This window comes from Oenanthe melanoleuca, chromosome 7, assembly GCF_029582105.1.
Source record: "Oenanthe melanoleuca isolate GR-GAL-2019-014 chromosome 7, OMel1.0, whole genome shotgun sequence".
Taxonomy (NCBI): domain Eukaryota; kingdom Metazoa; phylum Chordata; class Aves; order Passeriformes; family Muscicapidae; genus Oenanthe; species Oenanthe melanoleuca.
This window is the reverse complement of record NC_079341.1, coordinates 24,867,354-24,888,895: the sequence shown is the minus strand read 5'-3', so window position 1 is coordinate 24,888,895 and position 21,542 is coordinate 24,867,354.

Below are 21,542 nucleotides of genomic sequence, written 5' to 3'. Positions count from 1 at the left end.
ATTTTTTCTAATGTTTTAAGTTATAGCATCTGAGGAAGATTCTAATGTCGAAACATCTCCTTTCCATGGTATTTATTTTTCTCAAAACTGATGCACTATTGAAACAGCTCAGGTGTCATGCAGTATGGAAAGGGACTTTAAAGACAGCAAAAAGCTTCAAACTACAACACATCAACATGGCATTTCTAAGGGAAATTCTTTTATTTTAAGTGCATATATTTTAAGCTCCAAATAATGCCTTGTTTTCATTTTGATGAAAGTGAAAATGACAGGAAAAAATCAATTTGTCGGCAGCCTTACATTCCTAGGATTTTTTTATTACTGATGAGACTGAGAAAGCTGAGAGTTATCACAATGAAAATAAAAATACTGCTAGTGTAATGCTTATTTTCTCTGACTCCTTGTTTGCCAGGAACTGAAGAGATGGTTGATAGAGCAGATTGAAATCCAGCTTGCTTTCTATTCACAGTCACCTGAGATTTCATGGCTTCCACTCTAGTTCTCCATCAATGCTTGCTTGAAAGTTAAAAAATGTCAGGTTTTGCAAAAACATGGCTCAGAGGCAGGACCCTTGATGCTTGTAATTTTGAACTTGTCAAAGTAAATATGGTTTGTATTGTATTTATTTCCTGAAATCTGAGCAGACAAAATTCATTCCTTCTCAAGAGGACTTAAAGTAATCGGCCAATTGCTTTAGAAATGTGTCTTTTGAGGGTAGACAACTTTTATTTGTAGGGCTCTTCTCCTCATACTTTTTTATATACGCCTCCTATGTCTCATTTTAGGGACTGATTCTCCTCTCCAACAGCATTTCACACCCATATGTCTCCACTGCTGCAGAGGAGATGCTGCTATCAGCACCATCATGAGCTAAAAGAGGGATTTTGCCATGCTGTTGGCAAAAGCAGCTTTAAACTACATTGAATTGCATTGGTTGCATTTTCTTGCTTTCAACAGCAGTCTCTGTTCTTGTCCTTATTTAATATTAAAAAAGTCTGGGAATATATTTAGTTTGATTATAGAATGTTTGAAATCTTCAAGAAGATCTCTGGCCTGCTGAAGGAGTGGAATACATTCTGGACATTTCTGCCACTGCCTTAAATTTTCCAAAGTTGATTTCCCACCCAGCAAGATCAAAGGTTATGGTGCCATATCCCAACTCCCTTCTTTATCTCCATATATACTTTTATGGTGTTTAGATATAGAGATTTGCAAAAGAGACAAAAACAAGACTCTGGATAACAACACTTCCGCCATTCTTGACTGAACAATTTTCTTCTGGGCAAATACTGCATTTATGAGCTGGCAATAAGTTATCTTTTCCAATTCCCAGTGCTGAGGGAGCAAGACATGCACTTCCAAGCATAATACTTAGGTGAGAGAATTATCTTGGATATGTGCCTAGTCTCACCTAGTCAAAAGTTCTTCCACTTTATCTAAAATAATTAAAGGTTTACATAGCAGAGATTTTGTGCTGAAGTCTTCCATCGTCCCAGCAGAGCAAGGCAGCTATTAGACTATAGTGTCTCATTCCCTTAGTGAATATTAAATCATTAGAAATAGTTCCACATGATATGAAATACTTAAATAACTCTTAGCTCAAGAAAGGAGAGAAAAAGAGTCCATATTCCAATGCTGAACACTGTCCTGGAAAGCAGTGAGTTTAGTTTCAAACCTGGCTCTGCTGGGAAACCTATGGCAGAATCAGGAGCTGAACCTGGATTTCTGAGAGCACAGAGTTCAGTGCACTTGTCTTACAGTCTGCTTGGAGACAGGCTCATAACTCTGGGCTTCTGCCAAAGATTCAGAGTCGCTGTGGAGACATTTATTCCTCTAAAACCAATTAATGAAATTTTTCTGAATCTTCTGGAGGATCTTGTCTGGCTTGTAACTTGTTATTGGTGATATAAATCACAAAAGGTAAAAAAAAAAATAGTTAAAAATATGGCATTTGGGCAGGAAAAGTGTTTTCTTATCAGAGTGCTTATACTCTGCTTTATTTACAGTATGGACAGCAAGCATTGAGTGTGCTATTTTTTAAATTCAGCTACACAACAGAAATCTTTATAAATCAAATGGTTTTATATTCAAGCTGACATTATCATGAGCAAGAATGGATTGTCTTGGTTAGTTTAAGATTCTTTCTTCAAAGTCAACCATGTATTCAACACTTATTAACAAAATTAATGAGCACTCACTGGTGGCCTCTGAGCAACCAAGTGGCACTGGTGGCAGTTCTTTCAGGGAAGAATCCCCATAAAATAATACCTAATGTTTTCCTAGTTGAAATAAGAGGAGGATCTGAAACCTTTAAAGCTAAAATAGTTTAATATTTAAGGTTTAAAACCTTAAAATCCTTCATGTTTATGTCTGGGCTCATATGGACAAGACTGCCTAGGTGAAACACTCTTCTCAGAATGAGACATTTCAGGGCTGATCCAAACTGAACAATCCAAACTGGGCTTAGTCTGGTGCAAAACCTGCTGTGGGAACAAATTTATCTTCTCCTAAATTGATGTATTTCCTTTTAACTCTATAATCAGCTGTGAAAAAAAAGACAAAGCACGAGTGTGTTCCCCAGGTATGATGTGAAGTAACCACACTCGTGGTTTAGCAAAAGTGGCAGAAAGTATTTCCTGGCAGTGCAGGTGTCTGCTCTGCTTTGCAATGCCAGGATAATGCTCCTTGTTCCAGAGAATTTTAGGGTACCCATGAAGGGTGTGGTGCACAGATGGGGTGTGGTATAACACATGGACAAATACTGCTGGCAGCACTGCATCAGTGTTTCAGTGGGAAGGTCACCCTGGTACTCCCAGCCATGGTAAATGCCTGTCCCTAGAAAGGGGGCTGATGGCAGAGGCTGTGTGGTCAGACCTCATCTCTGATGGGCAAAGTCCTGATTTCTGTCCTTATAAAGCAAAACAGTTAAAAAATAATGCTTTTTTCTTCATCATCTCCAGGTCTGCAAACACACTCAGAAGAAAGCCTATGGACCTACTCTGCAGCTTTGTGGATATTCTGCAAGAGGTTTAACACAAAACAAATATTCTTTAGGCTCTTGGAATCAGGGTGTAAGAATTTATTGCCCTAGCCCATGTTGTAGTTTGCTACTCTTGTGACAGATGCAGCAGAAGGGGATTTACACCTGTGCTTCAGCTGCTCAGTTTGCAGTCTACTGTCTTAACACCAACTCACACATTCATCAGCAGGTTAAACTGAGATGCCAGGATGAAAACTGGAGCAGCTGAAATGCAAACACATGCTCTCTTCCTGAAAACACAGTTTCTTCCTGCTCTCAGCCCTGCCAAAGCATTTCATCAGTCCTTTCCAATTCCCACAATTTCCTACTGGCTTCCTGGTATTGGGAAATGGAGTTGAATGCAGTACTTGAAAACTGCACCCTGGTTTTCCTAAGACACATTATTTTTCTTTGAAAGACTTAAAACAACCTCCCTTTTCTCAGTGTTAGATTCTACCTGGTCATGGCAGGGGGCTCACCTAGTAAGTGATTAAATAAAAATCTTAAGGAATAGATTTGGATTCATTTCCCCAGTGCACTGATTTTTAAAAGATCAGGTTTTCAGGGTGATCAAGACAGAGGTGCCCCAACAAGGCTTTTACCAGAATCTGCAGAATATTTTTGGCCTGGTAAGAACCACGTTGACCTTTGAGTGGGTATTTCTAAGTCCTTACGCAATGTATATCCTCTTTGGAATTCTCCTTGTCCAACAGTAGAGAGGAAAAGAAGAAGAGAACTACAAAGAAGGAAAGAATGGCATTATGTTTTACATTAGTTTTATCTCCTCAGGCTCCACAGCTTTTAAAGCTTCTGTAGGATAATTAGATGGAAGATACCAGGCTTCTCCCAACCATCCCCAGAGCACCCAAATCCCACTGTAAATTTGGTGAGCTGCAAACCTTTAGCAAACTCTCTCTCAAATACACAATGAAACATATAATGAAAATTAAATGGACAGTAGCCAGCAAGTACAAAAGCAATCTGTCACTGTAAGACATTTCTACAAGAACCTAAAATATTGCACACAAAAGGTGTACTATCAGTCAAAAGCAGAGGAGCTTGAATGTAAAGCAGCCCTAAGCTTCTTTGTACCATGGGTCTTTAATTAGACCTAACAAATGAAAGTGAATCTGGAGGAGGAGAATTGGCAGGAGACCACTGCTGACGACACTCCTCACAATGAACAGCGGTGTTTTGACTCTAAAATGCAGATAAAAGCAAATGTGTGTCCTTTGTTTCTATAATAGGATGCAACATGCATTACACAGACAAGAAAAAAGAATAAAAAAGATCAATGTCTGAGACTTTCAAGGCTCAGTTTCTAGAGGGCACAAGGTACAAATGAAAAAGTTCATGGGAGACAATGATCCAACACTTAGCCCCAAGTCTGTTTTCTTTACAATTAGAAAACGTTGTTTCAAAAAACAATACAAAAGAGCCCACACACAGAAATGAGAGATACATGAAAACATAGGAGACTGGGAAGGATTAATATTAATTTTGTTCTAGTATTATATTTCATGCTGACATTTTTTCCTGAAGACCTCACTCCCTGAAGGAAGGCTGCCTTGAACTTGGTAGCAGACTCTTTTTACATCATCAAGAGGTGTAGACAGTGTTTCAAAACATGTGAGCGGGTCACACTACAATTATTTGCTCAAGGGACATGGAACATTTTGAGCTCTGGGTGCAAGAGTCCCCAGGAAACTGAGGACACCCCTGACTAGCTGGAACTGGGATCAGTTCAAAACAGTCACCTCTGAGTAGGAAATCAGCTTTGCTCCCACTTATGGCATCTACAACACCTTGAGTTTCTGCTCACCTAGCATGTTAAATTCCCTGTGTGAAACCCTGTCACAGAGTGAATGTGGGTTCTCTGGGGGAAGATCCTGTTGGACCACATCCTCCCCAGCCTCTGGGGGAAAAGAAAGCTTCAGAGCAGCTGCCTATTATTCAACAGCAAGAAGTAGCAACTAAAAGATGAGGCTTGATGAGTTTTCTAGAAACTTGTGAGTTTCTTGAACCAGGTGTGAGACAGCAGTATAATTTGCCTTTCAAACTTTTTATTACTATAAATCATTAGATAAAAAAAGCTTGTGTTCTTTGTTAGAACTTCAAATATCCTTGATTTTTGCTTTAGAACATGGTCCTATATCATCAGGAATATATGGGCTTAAAGTAAAATAATCATGGCATGAATTTCTCGAGCTTTCACTGTGAATTTTAATTAAACTTTAATTAAAGGCTTTTGGCCTTAGGAATGTGTTGGTCAAGCTACTTCATCTGGTGTCTTCTATAGCTGATCTGATTTGTCCCAGATGAACAACATGTTTAAGTGGCAAGATTCTTTATTTTCAGTATTTTATTTGTAATGCAAATGAGTTCTTAATTGAGAGATCTTTGAAATAAAATATTTTCCTAATAGCCTTGAAGATTCTGTATTTCAACTTTGCAAGGAAAGCTTTTCTTAAGAAATTAAAGTATTTGGAAGGTGTAGTGAAAATGAGTGAAAGTCATGGCTTTTTGTGGTTAGGAAATATATTTATCTATTCCAAAACCAAGATCTGCTCAGTTCATCTCACTTTAACCTGGATGACTGAAGTTACATCTCTTCTTCATAATGATTACTTCAAGACTTTTGGATCTCAATTTAGGCAGAGACCAAAAAAGAGACCAGACTTCAATGATTCTTAGAACAAAACAGGGCCCTGGGAAGCATGAAGAGTATGTGAAGATGAAAAAACCTTCCCCACTAAAAGTGAATATTGTTTTTGTGCATCTTCAAGGGATTTGGTTCCAGATAAAGGAAGACTTGAGAAGTTACTCCTTTCTTTTTACTTAAATAAGCTCAGTACTCCTGCTGACCATCTCACAGAGTTTCATGCCTGCTGTGAGATATTAAAAGAAAAGGGAAGGGGAGGACCAATCATTTTAAAAATACAAAAGTTATGGACTGCTCAAAGTGCAAGAGCATGGGTTCATTGAAAATCAGTGGGGCTCAGGAAGGAACCAGTCAGCTCCCTGTGTAGGTCTGGGATTGACAGAGTTTCTGTTTCATGAGAGAAACGTGATGCAAAGATAAAGAACATGAGATGCAGAAACTGAGGCAGTAGCACAGATCTAGAGAGGCCTGAAGAATAGCCAATTGCCTCAGAAAAGAAAAAAAGAAGCAAAATGAAGAAAAATGGAAATACCTGTAGTTTAAAGTTGTTTCTTTTTGGCCTGCAGTGGAGCTCAGTGAGAAAATTAGATCTTTCTGCCACCATTTTCTGCCTCAAAATGAGAAGGTAGCTCAGAGTGCCTCAAATGTTGTTGCATCACAGCAGCATCCAGTGTTCTCATTTATAACTGATGGGAGGAAGCAGAGAGAAAAGAAGAAGCTCTAATATTTTATTACCCTTTCCAATCTGATTAATCCAATTTAGTCTGATGAATGTAAAGAAAGAAAACAGCAATTCTTTGTACTCCATTCCTACATTTCATTACAAGTGCCTAATGAATGTTAATAAATTAATTTTCAGACACCTTTTCTGAAGCAAACTATTTTTACACCTGACCTGCTTACACTGAGAAAGGGAGGAGTAAACAACTAAATACTGAAGGCCTTACACATTAATCATGCATATATATAAAATTAATTTTGTAGGAAGCTAAAAGATTCAGCAGTTAATCTTTTGCCAGAAGTCATAGAAATTAAAATAATGGAAAGAAATCTGTCCTTTAAATCTAGTCCTTTAAATGCAAGAATAAATTTTAACTGTGCATTATACTATCCTGCATCCACCTTCAGAAAGTATAAGTAGAGGGTTTTTCCCTTTGATATTTGTAAATTTCTAATTAGTGCTATGTTCTACATTAAAGGGGCACTTATAAATTAATGTGGCCTAGAAATATTAATATTTCAAAAATAAGCCTGCTGGATTTAATATCGGAAATCTGTGGCATAAAATCTTAACTTGTTCACATGCTTCTTGGGTGTGGCTAGAATATACATACTTACATAAATACATATATATATATATATATATAAATGTATATACTTACAGTGCTGGAACTTAGGATGACATCTGACTAACTGGATCTCCTTCCTTTTATATTTTGCTCATCCTCTATTTATGATAGAAATACTAAATACCATACACACCTGGATTGAATTACTAATAATAGAAATAGTATACAGAGATGACAGTTAAAGAATTTTAAACTAATGAAAATAATTAATAACTTCAAAAACCTGCAGTAAACATATTCCCCTAATTAACAGAATAAGCCAAGTGTTCTTATATAACTACAAAGCTCTGGAGATATAATGCAATTTCATGCTAGCTCCTCTTGCACTGCTTATTGCTTTAAAGTAACTGTATCACTGAAAGTATTTAAGAGAGCAATTGCTCTTGGGGATGCAAAAATCCTTAGATGTTTGCATCTAAATAAACTAGGTAGCCCCATTAAAATTGAGATAAAGGCACATTATCAAACAAGTGGTAATTAGAGCTGTTATACTTTCTGCATGAACAATCCCCCCAAAAAGTATTAATTAGTGATTAATATCACCTGAGATTAAGCTGAGCCAATATTAAATTTAAGTACTCAAGTTCATTAAATAGCTTAGACTGGTGCAAAAATTTATGGATGGGCACTATAATGATTTTGCACCAGTGAGATGTGGTTTATCTATTTTAAACCACTGGGCTACATTTTGTTGCTTTATTGCTATTCTCAATAGAAATTAGAATAGAAAAGATTTATAATTCTAGAAAGATTATTAGGGCTTATTTCACTCTTGTTCAGGCCCAGTTGCAGGAAAACAGAGCCAGTTCACAAGGGCTCAGCAATGCTTGGGATCCTCATCGTGTTCCCTTTCTGCATTGTCACAGCTGGTGGGGCCTGGCTGTGGGAGCCACACAGATCTCTTGGATGGCTGGAAGCTGTTCCTAAAATCACAGTTGTCTCGTTTGTTTCCTACTCCTTGTTAAAATATTTTGCTTCAGATTGTCCAGATTTTCTTGGCAAAAACACTAGACTGAAAAAAAAGATATTATACTTGCATGAGTCACGCCATCCCCTGTTCTCCAAACTCATAAAACAATTGCTGAAGATCAGAGGTGGCATGAGGGAATTATCTGAGCTGGCAGTGGCTGGTTGCTCATGGCCATGTTTTCCAGTGCTGGTTATTCTTGTTAGCAATAGTTGAACTGTGAATATCTTCCCAGTTTGAACACTCCAGTATTTTGATCAGGGAAATAAATCCTGCAAAGAATCTGCATTGATTTTTGCTGATCCCCGGTGCTTCCTTCATCCATCAGGGTCATACCTGACTGGCCATCCCCCTTCCCAGCTTCTGGGTGTCTTTCTGGAACTAGAGGAAGAAGGAATGTGAGGACATTCCAGAAACATCCAACTGGTGCACACTGCCACCTCTGCTCACTGGATTAAGGACTGCAGAGAAAGCAAATATTTGGTTCCATGTCTGGGTTTATTCAATCCACACTTTTCCTCAACTCCACTATTACCATGATGATGGCCCCTGGCTGCCTCATCTCTGGGCAGTGATCCAAGGACTGTATCTGCTGCTTGGGGCACAGATTGCCTATAATTCTCAAGGGCAGGACAAGCCTCAAGACCACAAAGTCATCTGACCAATGGAGGAAGATGGGAATCCCTGCTGTGACTGTGTGGATTATTGGCTTGTGCTGAAACAACATTCCACAATAAACCTAAAACTTGGTGTATTTAATTTTGTCTGACAATCCATGAAGTCCATTTAGTCAAAATAACTCTGAGATGCTTCAGCTGATATCTGAATCTCTCCTACTTAGGCAGCAGTATCACAGTAAAACAATTAAAAAGGCTGTCCTTGCTGTTAGCTGAAATATAAATGAGACCAGCTAAATTCCAAAGTGGGCCCTAATGTGCAGAATTTGTGACTAATACAAATGAGGCTTTGCCTGCAAGACATTACTGCTCCTAATTCTTAGAAAAGACATGGCCATTACTATTTGTGCTGGAAATTGCCACTCAGGTGTTACAGAAAGGCTGCCCACCACAGCCAACACATCGTGGATGAGCTGTGTCACTGACAAAGTGATCTCCTCAAAGGAAAAGCACTGCTGGCTGTGCACACTCTCCTCCCTCTCCTCTTGGCACTTGTGAGCTCCTAGCATGAGCACAGGATGCTTTCAGGAGGGCATGGGGCCATGCAGACAGATGGGCAGGGGAGAGACGTGCTGCAGAAATGGGATGTGTGTCAAGGCTTGAGTAACTGGGCCTAAATACTCACCCAGGGATGTCAGAATAGCAGTTTGGTCTGGATGCCTGCACAGGAGATCAAAGGAATGCCCTTTAGCTTCCCATTGCAGCTCAGGGTGTGAGGAATTAGGTACTTGGCATTTACATGGTGTTTATATGATCAAAGCACTGTCCCGATATTACCTAATTAAACAGTACAGCACCCTTCTGAGACACTTATGGTCTTCAATTCACTGATGGGACAGCAGATGGGGAAAATTGTGTGTTTTAGCCACCAGTGCTTCTGCCAGGATCTCCCATCTCCCTGTGCTTATTTCTCTAAGCCCAGCTATGCAAAAGGCATTGTGTGCTAGGCAGCAGTTGCCGAAGGGGAAATTTTGTTTCAAGGGACTTGTTTCTTTGCAAGTTGATTTCCATTGCATGTAAGAAACATTTGTTGACCTCAATGAAAGATAAAGTTTTCCCTGACTTCTCTGGTCATAGCCCCATCCCTGCCTCCTGTGGTGTGCAGGTTTGTGTGTGATCATTACATGAGAGGCACTGATCTTCCATGCTCAGTTTACAGCAAAGGCTGATCTGTTGCTCTGAGCATTTCTCCCTCTTTGTTACTGCAGTGCTGATCAACTCAGCACACTTGTATGTTATTTGGGTACAGAAACACATGAAAACAGTTTTTAATGGAAAAGTTTTCTTTTTTGGAGGTGAGGAGCTCTGACTCTGGGACCAAAAGTGCAGCCTCCTTGGTGGGGTGTCTCATTGACAGAACGCTGAGCTGAGTTGAGCTGACAGAATCCTTCATGCTGCAAACCACAGAGGGGGAATCTGCTTCCACAAAGCTGCTCACTGGGTGATGCTGCCAGAGCTGTGCTGATGACAGCACAGGTGAGGACCTGGGATGTGCTAGGATGGACCCTACATGGAGCTAGGCTGGGATGGAAAGCACTGGGAATGCCCAGGGCTCCTGCAGGGTCCTGTTCAACAACCACTCTCTGTGCTGGCCCCAAGCACACCTGAAACCTTCACAGCAAGGACATATCCATGTATTACTCCAGCTCCTTGGGAATGTCTTATAACCTAACAGTTCTTTAGAGGAAAGTATTTGAGGGGAATTTCTGTCTCCCTGGTATTTTGGTCTATCAGCACAAGAAAGCAGTTGCAAGACAGAAAGTGCACAAACTTTTCAGAAACTACTCCTTCCACCCCCAGACTCCTTCCTACAGAGTAAGTGAGCACAGAATGGTCTTTAATGTGGGAGTTTAATGATCAATATTTAGCTAGGAGGTTTGATGAATATTATATTTATTATGTAACTCTGGAAAGGCACTTCAGTCCCTGTATTTAACTTATCACTTTTAATACAGCGCAAATAAGAAAGCCTCTTCACACTCTGTTCTTTTCTTTAACAGGCAAACTATAATGTTCTTTGCTCTCATGCTGCTTCATTTTCAAACACAGCACATGTAAACAAATTTAGCAATAAATTATGCAAAAGTGTAATAGCGACAAATATTTCAGAGAGCTAACTGGCAAGTTTATTCTCTGAATATGAATGACAAAGAGTTGCTTTATTTGTCTAAAGGAGCTTGTATGTATATTTAAAATGCTTGGCATTCCACTCCTCTTCAGCTCAATGACAAAATTCTCTGCACTGTCAGTGAGTCTCAGATTTTATCTATGGATATAATAAATTAGCTTTATTTATAATTTTTATTCCCTGAATGAATTAATAGTAATTGATCTTTACCTTCCATGTTATATAAATCTTATGCTGATGAGGAATGGCTCAGGTTTTTCTGCTATAAAATCTTACAGAAGGTTTCTGCATTCCATGTTGGACTGTTAATTTCTCAGCACTATGTAACGTGAGACCTTGAAGTATGAAGATTTTTTTTGAGACTTCTTAAGTTTTAATTACTCACAGTGCAACCACTAGAACAGTTCAGTAAAAAAAAAAACAAAACAACTTTATTTCCCATGAGAAACTATTTATCCCTTCTCTCATTCATAAGATGTATCTGCAGATGGGCAGTAGAGACATCATGAAGTGCTTCTGTGGGGTGAGTCTATGGTAGGGATTTATTCACCGTCTTTCATGCCCAGATTTGCACCTCACTTAGCTGGAGGAAGCAGCTGCTGTTCATGGCCCCACGTAGCCTGGGCTGGAGAACAGCCAGGGATCCATCTCTGGCTGCTGTAGACTTTGAGCAACTTAACTCCCTAACCAAAGGTCAGCAGACACATTATCAGAGCTGAACAGACTCTCAGCCTGGGGCCCAGGTTTTATTCCATCCTTCTGACACACACAGGCCATGTGATGCCATCAAAGAAAAAGCATCATGCCTTCAAAGCCTTCCTCTTCTCCAGACAAAATTTCCTTTGGATAGAGTGCAGATGCAGGCACACAGTAACTGACCCACTGGTGAGTGACAGAAAGAAAAATCTACTGGTTATTAGTTGATTACACAATCAGGGGGCTTAAGGAACCCATCTCAGCTGGCTGAATAACCATAATTTCTTGGAAGTAAATGAATTGACATCAATAGCTCTCCACAATTGGAAGGACTGGTTTTTTTAAATATGGATGATTGTGGTTTTTTGGTTCTTGCTGCTGGGAAGGAGTCCCTGTGTTCAAAGTCCACAATCATATTTTGGTTCTTCAAGCAGCTAGCAGTGAAATGTAGGAACTGCAGCTGCAGGCTCACTTCATGGTGCACTAACAATCAGTAGGTGTGGTGACTCTTCCTTTACCAAAGAAGAGAATGTTCTATGATTCAACAGGAATGAAAAGAACAAAAATATGCTCATTTGTTTGAGGTACTTCATGGATGAGTGTAAGGCTTGAAGTCAACAAACTGAACAGATGTGCGTACAAGAGTGGTACTTTCCAAAAGCCATGCTACAGTGGGAAGGAAGAACCTTCAAAAATTGTCATGAGATGAATCTCATAGACAGTGAAATGGGCATGGGAGGTCACAGATTTTTCTCCAGACAAGACTGCCATAAGAAATGGCACAGACATACTGCTTTTTATAGGAACTTGCTTTAAAAAAACCACTTCTCATGGAAGCTTATCAATTTGTGTTCCTTCTGTTACATGTTAGAGGAAAAACTTTTAAAGAAAGTGCTTAACAGTTGTTTTGACAGAAGAGGTAGGCAAGAAAGAGTTTGAATAAAATCCAGAGAGCATATGAATAAAAAACTCCTCCCATTAGACATGAGTGGCTCAGGTTTGGTTCCTGAGCTTAAGGAACAAGAAAACCTCTCTACCATCTTCAGCTTGGGGAAAGGAAGGTGAAAGACTGCAGTCTCCTACTTATTCTGGGTTCAGTACCCAAATTTTCATTCAGAGTTCTTCTATTGAACCAAAGAAACATTCCCAACATGGAAATGCTTTTTATATTGCAAGATTTCCATGAAAATGATGATTTTGAACAGGTGCTGTGCTGCAGCAAAAGCATTTACTAGAACATTCCCAGTGAACACCACTGATTAGCTGGCAAAACACCAAGCTTGCTTTTTAAGAGAACTTACTGATTAACATGCAATTTTATTGTTTAAAAAATAGATTTTTTTCCCCTCAAAAGAGTTGCATTCTGTACTCATTTCCTACCATGCTGAAGTTGTAAACTTCAAGTGGCAGCATTCTGGTTGCTCCCATATAATTTCACTTCTTTCTGAAGGACAAGAGTGAAGCAGAGACTTTCAGATAACATTTTCTTCATCTGTAGCTGAAACAAAGGAGCTACAGCAATGGTTGGCCAAGGAAGGATGTCACTTGCTTTGAGGATTGCTGCTAGCCAGGATAGCTGAGTGTCTATTCTTCAGAGGCAGGAAGAATTCCTCTTGTTGCTGAACAGTTTTATGTCCACTAACTTAATGATATTCCTTTCACTTTTAAACACAATGACCACTAGTTCAATCCAGGAGTATAATGTATGTACAGGGAGAATGTAAAGTTACTTGTAGCAGCTTTAAAGCTGAGAGACGTTCCATTCTGTCTGTGAGGGCTTCAAATTCCCATAGAGGCTCTTTAAAAGAGCCTTAACTATTTCTCTTATTTTTTATAATCAAAAAGAAAAAAACCCAAGCCCTTCTGAGGCAGAGTTACTTCTGTGAAGGACCAGGAAAAACTTTCCCTGCATAAACTAAGGAAAATAGTTTTGCAACTCAAACCATCTATCAGAGACCTTCACTGGGACACTTGTTTGTAACTAAGGCAAAATGCAACCTGGCATTTTCTCTCTACCTGTGGCCAGACAAATATCAAACAAAAGAATACAGAGGCAGCAGAACCATTTACTTTTTAAACTGGACCCTAGCTCTGCATGCTTAGCATGAGCATCACTCCAATCCTAATACTTCTTGTTTCTTTTTTCTTTTTATAGACCCTGCTCTGAACCTTGACCTAGAAACCTGGTATTCATAGAAAATGAAGGAAATCTCCCAAGTTTCCTCAGCTGCTCCTGCCCTCCCACACTGCCAATCTCCCAGCCCACCCAGCAGCCCCCCAGGCTGTCATTCTCCAGCACTGGCTGCTGCTCCAGCTGCACTCTTTTATGGCAGTGGCTTTGTGCCTGCAGCTGGTTTCACACCTGAGGGCAGTAATGAACTGCTTCTGGCACACTCTGCTGAAGTGGGAAGATGTTATTAACTCATATTATAGGTGAGGAACAGCTTGAGGGACTTAAACCCAGCTGCCCCAAAGTATGTAGGCATTTTGTATATAGCACAGTAAGGCACTTTGCACTTTTAAGGACTTGAGCTTAGTCATTTGTGAAAATTGTAACCTGCTATGTGACAAAAGGGAAGCTGTGTCTGTTCTCCCCACCGAGGAGATTTCTAAAATGCATTTTAGTCCTTCCTTCCGGGCTTGTGTTCTTAGGCTGACTATAAGGTTGAGTAACACAGAAAAAGTGGACACAATCCTTGAATTTGCAATAGCATTTCTCCTTAAATGAGGTCAGATGGGTTTTAAATAAAGGTGGCCTGCAAATTATGAGCAGCTTTAGGAACTCAGCTACTTCTGAAGGAGCCAGGCTTATGTAAGGTCAAAATAATTCTGAGTCCCTATCCCAAGCATTTTTTTTCAACCTAAGGTGTTGCAACACCTTACAGAGAGGCAAGGGAGGCAGGGAACTACACACTTTGCCTATGGAGAGAAACGAAGCAAACCTTTGAAGGTCACTGCTTATTAGAGCAATTGACTGAACATTAAATCAGCAGGGTGTTAATATCCAAGGATTTTGGCTCCAGTCCTATAAAGTTGTTTTGCTAACTCCAGGCAGGTTTTCTGTACCTGCAACTTGTTGCTTTCATCCTGTTATTTCCTTGAAAGGGAGCTAAAAATACGAAGGACTTTGCTGAGCTGACACTGTTTCTGGACAAACCTGATTTTTACAGAAGTTCATACTGAAGACACATCCAGGATATTTCCATTGTCAGCTCCTCCACAGCTGATACTTATGCTCATCTTGGAGATCTGCTTTATGAACTGTCTGTCTTCAGTCCAAAGCGACTTTCCCCCAAATTCTACTCAATTAAAAAAAGCAATCAGAAACCAAACAATTTGATGTAGTTATTACTGGTAGTAATAAATGCTGCCTGACTCAGAACTGGCTCTTGTTCTAGTTGGGAGAGCATAAAGATCCATCATGTATTTTTTTGTGCTCTTTACCAGGAGGTGTCTGGAAAGGGAAGCTCCAATCATTCAGCCCTGAAGCTTCTTACTGTATGTACAAACAGCAGAGACAGGCAGAAATGTCAATGTTTGTGTGAGGTGATGTGAGAGAAGCATGACCAGACCTGACATACCTGGCTGTCAGGTTCCACAGGACAATACCAGCAAGCACAATTGTAATTTTATTGGGTTTTTATAACCTCGACTGCCAACCCCATATTTATCTCTCTTTCTTAATTTCCAGACAAGGTTACCCAAAGAGTTGCCCCACCAAGGAGTTTTCTGATCCTGTGGGAGTAAGTCATAGAAGACTAGAAGAAATAGAAATCCTGGCTCTCTGCCAGAAACTGCAGCTGTTGTGGCTCTGCTGCTATTCCATTGTGTCCCACCACTCACGTGGATCTGCTGCCTGGGTCTGAGCTCACACTGAAGGACAGTCACTGATCTCAAACACTTGTGATCCACATAGATGAGACATGCCAGGGGTGAAAATCAACTCTAATTTGACATATGGTGAAATCACCACTTAAAGATGTTCAGTGCTTTACCAAATCATCCAAACAGTTTAGGTTTTAAGAAAAACTAAGACGGTTAATTCCTCAAAGGCTCCTCTGATGTTGGATAGATATGCCTATGCCTTATGTGGAACCTATGAAATTACAACTGACTGTCTTAAAAGCAAAACCAAAGTTACCTAAGGACTAGACAGAGAACTACTAACAGAAATTAACCATGCTTCCCAAATATTCTCCTGGTTCTTTCTTTGTTTTGCTGGTAAATGATAACAGCAACAGCAAATTTGATCAATGGAAGGAAGTGATTTTTGGTTCTTCTTCTCTGGTAGTTTTCATCTTTGTGTTTTTAGCAAAGAAAAAAGAAAGTAGTAATCTGATATCATAGGGAATACAGTATTTGCCATGAGAAATTTCATAAAGTTTTTCCCATGTCATTCTATAGTATTTAATAATTTGGCACTCAGGCTTTCACTTTGGTTCAAGTTTAGACTTGACCAGTAGCTCAGGCATAATATAGTTTCCAACTGTGATAATTTCAACTCCTGTAAATATATATATATATATATATATTAAAAAAGTTTATTTTTAGGCATCCACTTACCTCTAAAGTTGCTTTTGGTGATGACTACTGCAGGACATGACTGCTAAGGTATCTGCAAAGATTTTACTGCCTGCCAGGCTAACTTGCTTTCACCATCTCAGGAGAACAGCTTGAATTCTAACAAAGAGTAATAGGAACATGATAAAGATGCTTGTAGAATAGAGGATAAACCTTCTACAGGTAAACAAGTTAACTTTTGTCTTTGATAGACCTAATTACATGTATTTTAAAAAACATAACCAATAAGTAAATAAATAAACAAACTAACCCTCCAAACCCTAGCAGCAGGTTGCTACATTAGTGTGAATATTTCATGTCTGATCTGAGTATGCCCACACAGAATTTCATTTTTCTCTGGGACTTGCTGGTTGTCTTAAGTAGAGAAAAAACAGCACCCAGGAAGTCCTGCCTACAGTCTATGTTCCTGGCATTTCATGTAGGGACTGGTACCTCTTGCACATTCAGACCATCTCTGTGCAGTGTAGAATGGAAAAAACAACTAGAAGAAAAAGTGCTGTTTCCATTTGCACAAGAAGACTCAAAAAAAAATCAAACAGAGCTCAGCCCTCTCAGGCATTATCAGTATAAGAGGAACTGACAGCATTTGGCTTAGACTTGTCCATTTTGGGCAAGGGCAGTGGATGGTTTCAGCAGTTCTGAAGGAGAGAATGGCATGTGCAATCCTCGAAGGGCTGAGCCACCGCTCCTGTGCCCATCAAATGTCAGCACACATTAGGGTTCCTTCCCTGCTGGCAAAGTGCTGATGGCTCCTGTGCTGATTTTGCAGTGTTAGTAGAGCTTCTGGGGGACCTGGAAGCCTGAAGTGCTGTGCTGCCTGTGATGATTTGGGGGAGAGTGGAGGTCAATGATCACAGGGGTTTGAATCAGACAACGTGGTGGTGGCATCTTGGGTGTCAGGCTCCCTTTACCCTCCCAGCCCTTGAATTCTACCTGCTGACTGCAGTGGTGTTCAGTGGCAATACTGTTATTAGCCAGCAGGATTCAGCAGTCCTTTGAGGCTCCAGCATGGGTGCAGCTTTAGTGTTTTGTTTGGTTTACTACAAATGTGCAAAGGCTACATTTCTCAAGAAGAGCTAATGATTCCATGTTCACTTTAAAGACTTTTTAACAGCAATATAATGAACCTGCAGGTCACAGAGAGTTTAGGCACCACTTTTTCATCACCAAGCTGTTTTTCTCCCAGCACCTCAAGTAAAAGATGATAACTGACAAAGTGTCACACAGAGTCTTACATTAGTAAATGACAGCTCCAACACTTGTAAAGAAAAAAATACATCTCCTTTGCATGTTGGAGGCAGAAAGCTTGCCAATTTTAGCTGAGGACTCGTATGCTTAGTATTTGAAATGTAAAATTATGAAACCTTATGCTCAGCACAGTCTGCACATGCAATCAGATCTGACCTTGCAATGCTCTCAAATCTCTGAGGGCAGATTTTTAGAAACAAGTAAGAGGCAGATATTGACCTCTCCTTTTTCAGTGATATTTTGTCACTCAGCCATTCTTTCTGTTTTGGAAAATGTTGTATCAAGTAACTTAATTTTGCCAGAGGGAGAATCCTCAGTGTTTAATATAAGTTATTAACTTCTTGCAAACAAGTGGGATACAGTAAAACATAGTAGAGAAGATTTAGTGCAGGAGTAAAGAGCAAAATGAGCACAAATAGATAACTGTCATTCAGGCATTTTATATGAACAAAAGGAGAACACACAGAGAGGTTCTTTGATGAGACATTCACAAAACAAAATAATGATATAAGATTGAAATAAGTTTCAGGAACAAAAAGATATATTGGGAAAGAAATAGCTCAAAATGTCTGGCAACTACCCTGGAGAATAATGGAGACAAATCTCATTACAGATTTCCTGTGATGTTATCCTCTATATCACACATAGTGCAAGCAGGAACACAGAATAACTTTCATGAACTATACTTGTATATTGTTATGTTTGACGAAGTATAGTATTAGGCAGCTACAGCATGAGTTAGTGAAATAACTTGGTAGCTGTATTCACTCACACAGGCTGTTTTAATTTGGAAAATTAATAGCAAAGTTACAAATCATGGAATTGTAGAACAACTTGTTTGGAAAGGACTTTTGTAGGTCAGCTAGTTCCAACCCCCACTTCCCCAGTGCAAAGCAGAACTAACTTCAAATGAAAGGATGAAAAAAAGAGAACATTCTGTTTTAAACTAGAGAATGCCTGACATGCTTTTTCTTGTGAATTTTTCCATGACCTCTATTTATAGCTCATTTGCCACCATTTTCTGAGGTCTCTTTGCTGCAAGCCCTTGTATTTCAGACAAAAATCAGGTAGCCTGTACCTGAGCATTAATATTTAACACAGACTTATGGGAAAGGCAGTGACTAAAAGTGACATCTGCATTTTACTAGAATGAAGGTTGTGAAATGGGACCAAGGACTGTTTTATCCTTCTCTTGTTTTAATTGGTAATTCAGTCTGCATGCTTTTTGTGTAATTTCTCTGCAATAGAAGGATAGTCCTTGGAGGAAGGAACAATTTGACATGGTGTGAGAAAAGCATTTTCTGAGGAGCAGAGGGTTTTTTTATTGCCACAGACAATATTTTGTATGCATGATCTGATTGTGGCTTTGATAGACAGGAAGCTAGAGGCCATTTGGTGGCAGAGTTTGTCACAAAATCTCCAAATTCCTTGATTATTCTCAACAGATATGGAAAACTTGGTCCTTGGAGATGCTTTAAGCTTAGGGTACTCCTGTGAACCAGCTTTGCACATTCAACATGCCTTGGCAGGAGCAGTGAGTTCAGGTTGTTGTTCTTTGGTGTCTTTGTTGAATCCCAGGACCCTTTCTGGAAAGATTTCTGGATCTCCTCTCTTCTGGCCTTGTCTGAGAGTTGCAAAAGCAGATGATGGCAGATGGCTGAGTCAGCAAACATCTACTGCAGGTATGTCCATGGAAAGAAATTCCTGGGGTTCCTCCATTCCTTTCCTTAAGGCTGGCCTTAAGTCTCCCCCTGAGAGTTCCTGCAAGTGTGTCTGGCCAGCTGGTGGCTTTCCCACAGTGAAGTGGCTTCTTAGACATCACGCAGATGCAGAATGTCTACCTGACTCTGCTGTTACTTCATTTTAACTTTTAAGCTTTTTTGCCTGTTTTACTGCTAGACCAGGTTTATTATCCATGCTGGGAAATGAGGCAAAGCATAGGTTAAGTGACTTATTCAAAGTCACACACCAAAAGTGTAACTGAGCAAGATATTGAATTTTCAACTCTGCATTTCTATTCCAGTGCTTTACAATCAGATGACAATTTAAATTCCCTTTCAAACTGGAAGAGAAAAGGCTGAGGATTTTCAAACATTTTCTTATTATCAAACATTCACATATTTCTAAGACTGAGAAAATAACTGTGGAAGACAATTCAAATTGACAGGCATATTTCAGAATTGGTTACCTGATCTCTAAACTCTGACTTGCATGAAAATACACTCTTTCTACCAAAATCTGATCCAGATTTTTACCCTTCAGAGTCAGGTTTTGATCTCAGGCTATTCCTGAGAAGATATGACAACTTCTCACTGTCTGTCACCTTCAGGTTTGCTGCACATCTGCAGCTCTTCAGGCTGGAAAATCAAACCACTGCTATAAGTGTAAATTCAAAAGTTAACAAACAGAAAAATGAAGTAGAGCATACAGAAACTGATTTTGACCATTAATTCTGATGTATGCTTGATTTGCTACAAAGATGATGGGCTTAGATCAGTGGTTTGGAGGAGGGATTTGAAAGTTAGATTTTCACTGCAGAGGATAATAAATGGGAAAAAAGTATGAATAATAAGGAGTAGAGCAAACATATTCAGAAAAATTTGGATAATTCATTAGGCTAGGCCTGAGAATAACAAATATATTTCGATGAAGAGAGTTATAATGGAATCCAGAAACTTCAGAGATGACCCCAGAGTTATCTTATAGAGTTGGCAAAGAACCCACAGTTCAAACCCCACTGCAAATTATCCCTCTGTTATTTCATCCATGAATCAAATGGATGGCATCCACAAGTTCCTTTCCTTGCAGTTTTACACAATGCTCAGACTTTTGAGAAATATGCAGCACCAGAAGCAAAGTTATATTTTTGGCTCCCATTCAGCTGAGTGAAAAGGCAAACATTGGGATATACTCAATACCAGCTTGGGTAAGACATTGACTTTCTCTGTGTGTGTAACTTGTTTCAGTCCTGTGCTGAACCAGGGCCAAAGGTATTAATACATCTTGATTAGGGGCATACTGGCAGAGACTACTTGCCTTGAGTTCCAGGGCATTTTTAGCCATAAACTTTCTTTAGCCTTCTTTCCTTGTAAGAAATGAGAAATGATAATTTCCTTTTCAAAAAAAAAAACAAAAAAAAACAACAGACAACCTGTTTCCAGACTAGGGAAATGTTCTCCCAGGAGTCTCCTCCTGGGAGAAAAGTCTCATCATACTTGAAAAAAAATATCTCGCAACCAGTGAGAATTGCCAGTGTAATCACAATAAGTAAACAAAACTAGATTCAAGTCAATAGTTCCAGCAAACATCTGTGCTAAAGCCAATGTTAAAAGAGGCAGGAAAACACACACTGAGTGCAACAGGGCTGAATTTCAGCAGGATGAAAGCAGCAGCAAATTATAGCCTTCTGGGAAAAAAAAAGAGGGAGACACAATCTGAATAACTGGTATGAAAATGGTGAAGACACTGATGTTTTGCAATTAAAATATTTGTCATAATAATACATAATTTTAACTTGGAGTCCAAACACTGCTCTTTTATATAGGCATTAATCAAACACATTTTCTGTGCAGTTGGTGGCCACCTGTCCCTGTTAAATCCCCTTTTCTTCATTAGAGATTTTTCTTGACCAGGAAGTAGTTTTTGACAGTTTAGAAAGGACAAACTGCTCCTTGGGTCACCCCTGCTCACACACAGTCCTTCTGAAATAGCTGACATGTGCCACTGTATAATCACCAAAGCTGCATTTTCTAGAACACTGTATTCCAGTGCCAGCAAGCATTTTGCAATTTACTTCTGGACAGAGAACAAGGGTTTGACTGGGCTTCCTCCTGATTTATGTGTTTCTGACCATTTGACTTCCAAAGCTCCTTGTTAGTGACTCTTCCTCCTCACACTGTGGCTTCTATAACTGGTAAATCCACTGGTTTCACCAAAACCTCACAAGGTACAAGAGTAATTGGAGTGACCTCCAGCTGGCTCTAGATGCAGCAGAGGCACAGGGGATCACACCTGCAGCCAGGATGAACTGTCTGGCTTTGAGGAGTGCCCAGACAGTCAGTGAAGGCTAAGTGCTCCTGCTCTCCTGATGAGTTTGCTGCCCTCAGTGAAGCTTTTAACACGGATGTCTTCCACAAGATTTCTCTAATTTACCATTTGCAGCTTGATAAGTTTCTTTCAGAGTGAGCTTTAATTATCCACTTAGCACACTTTGCT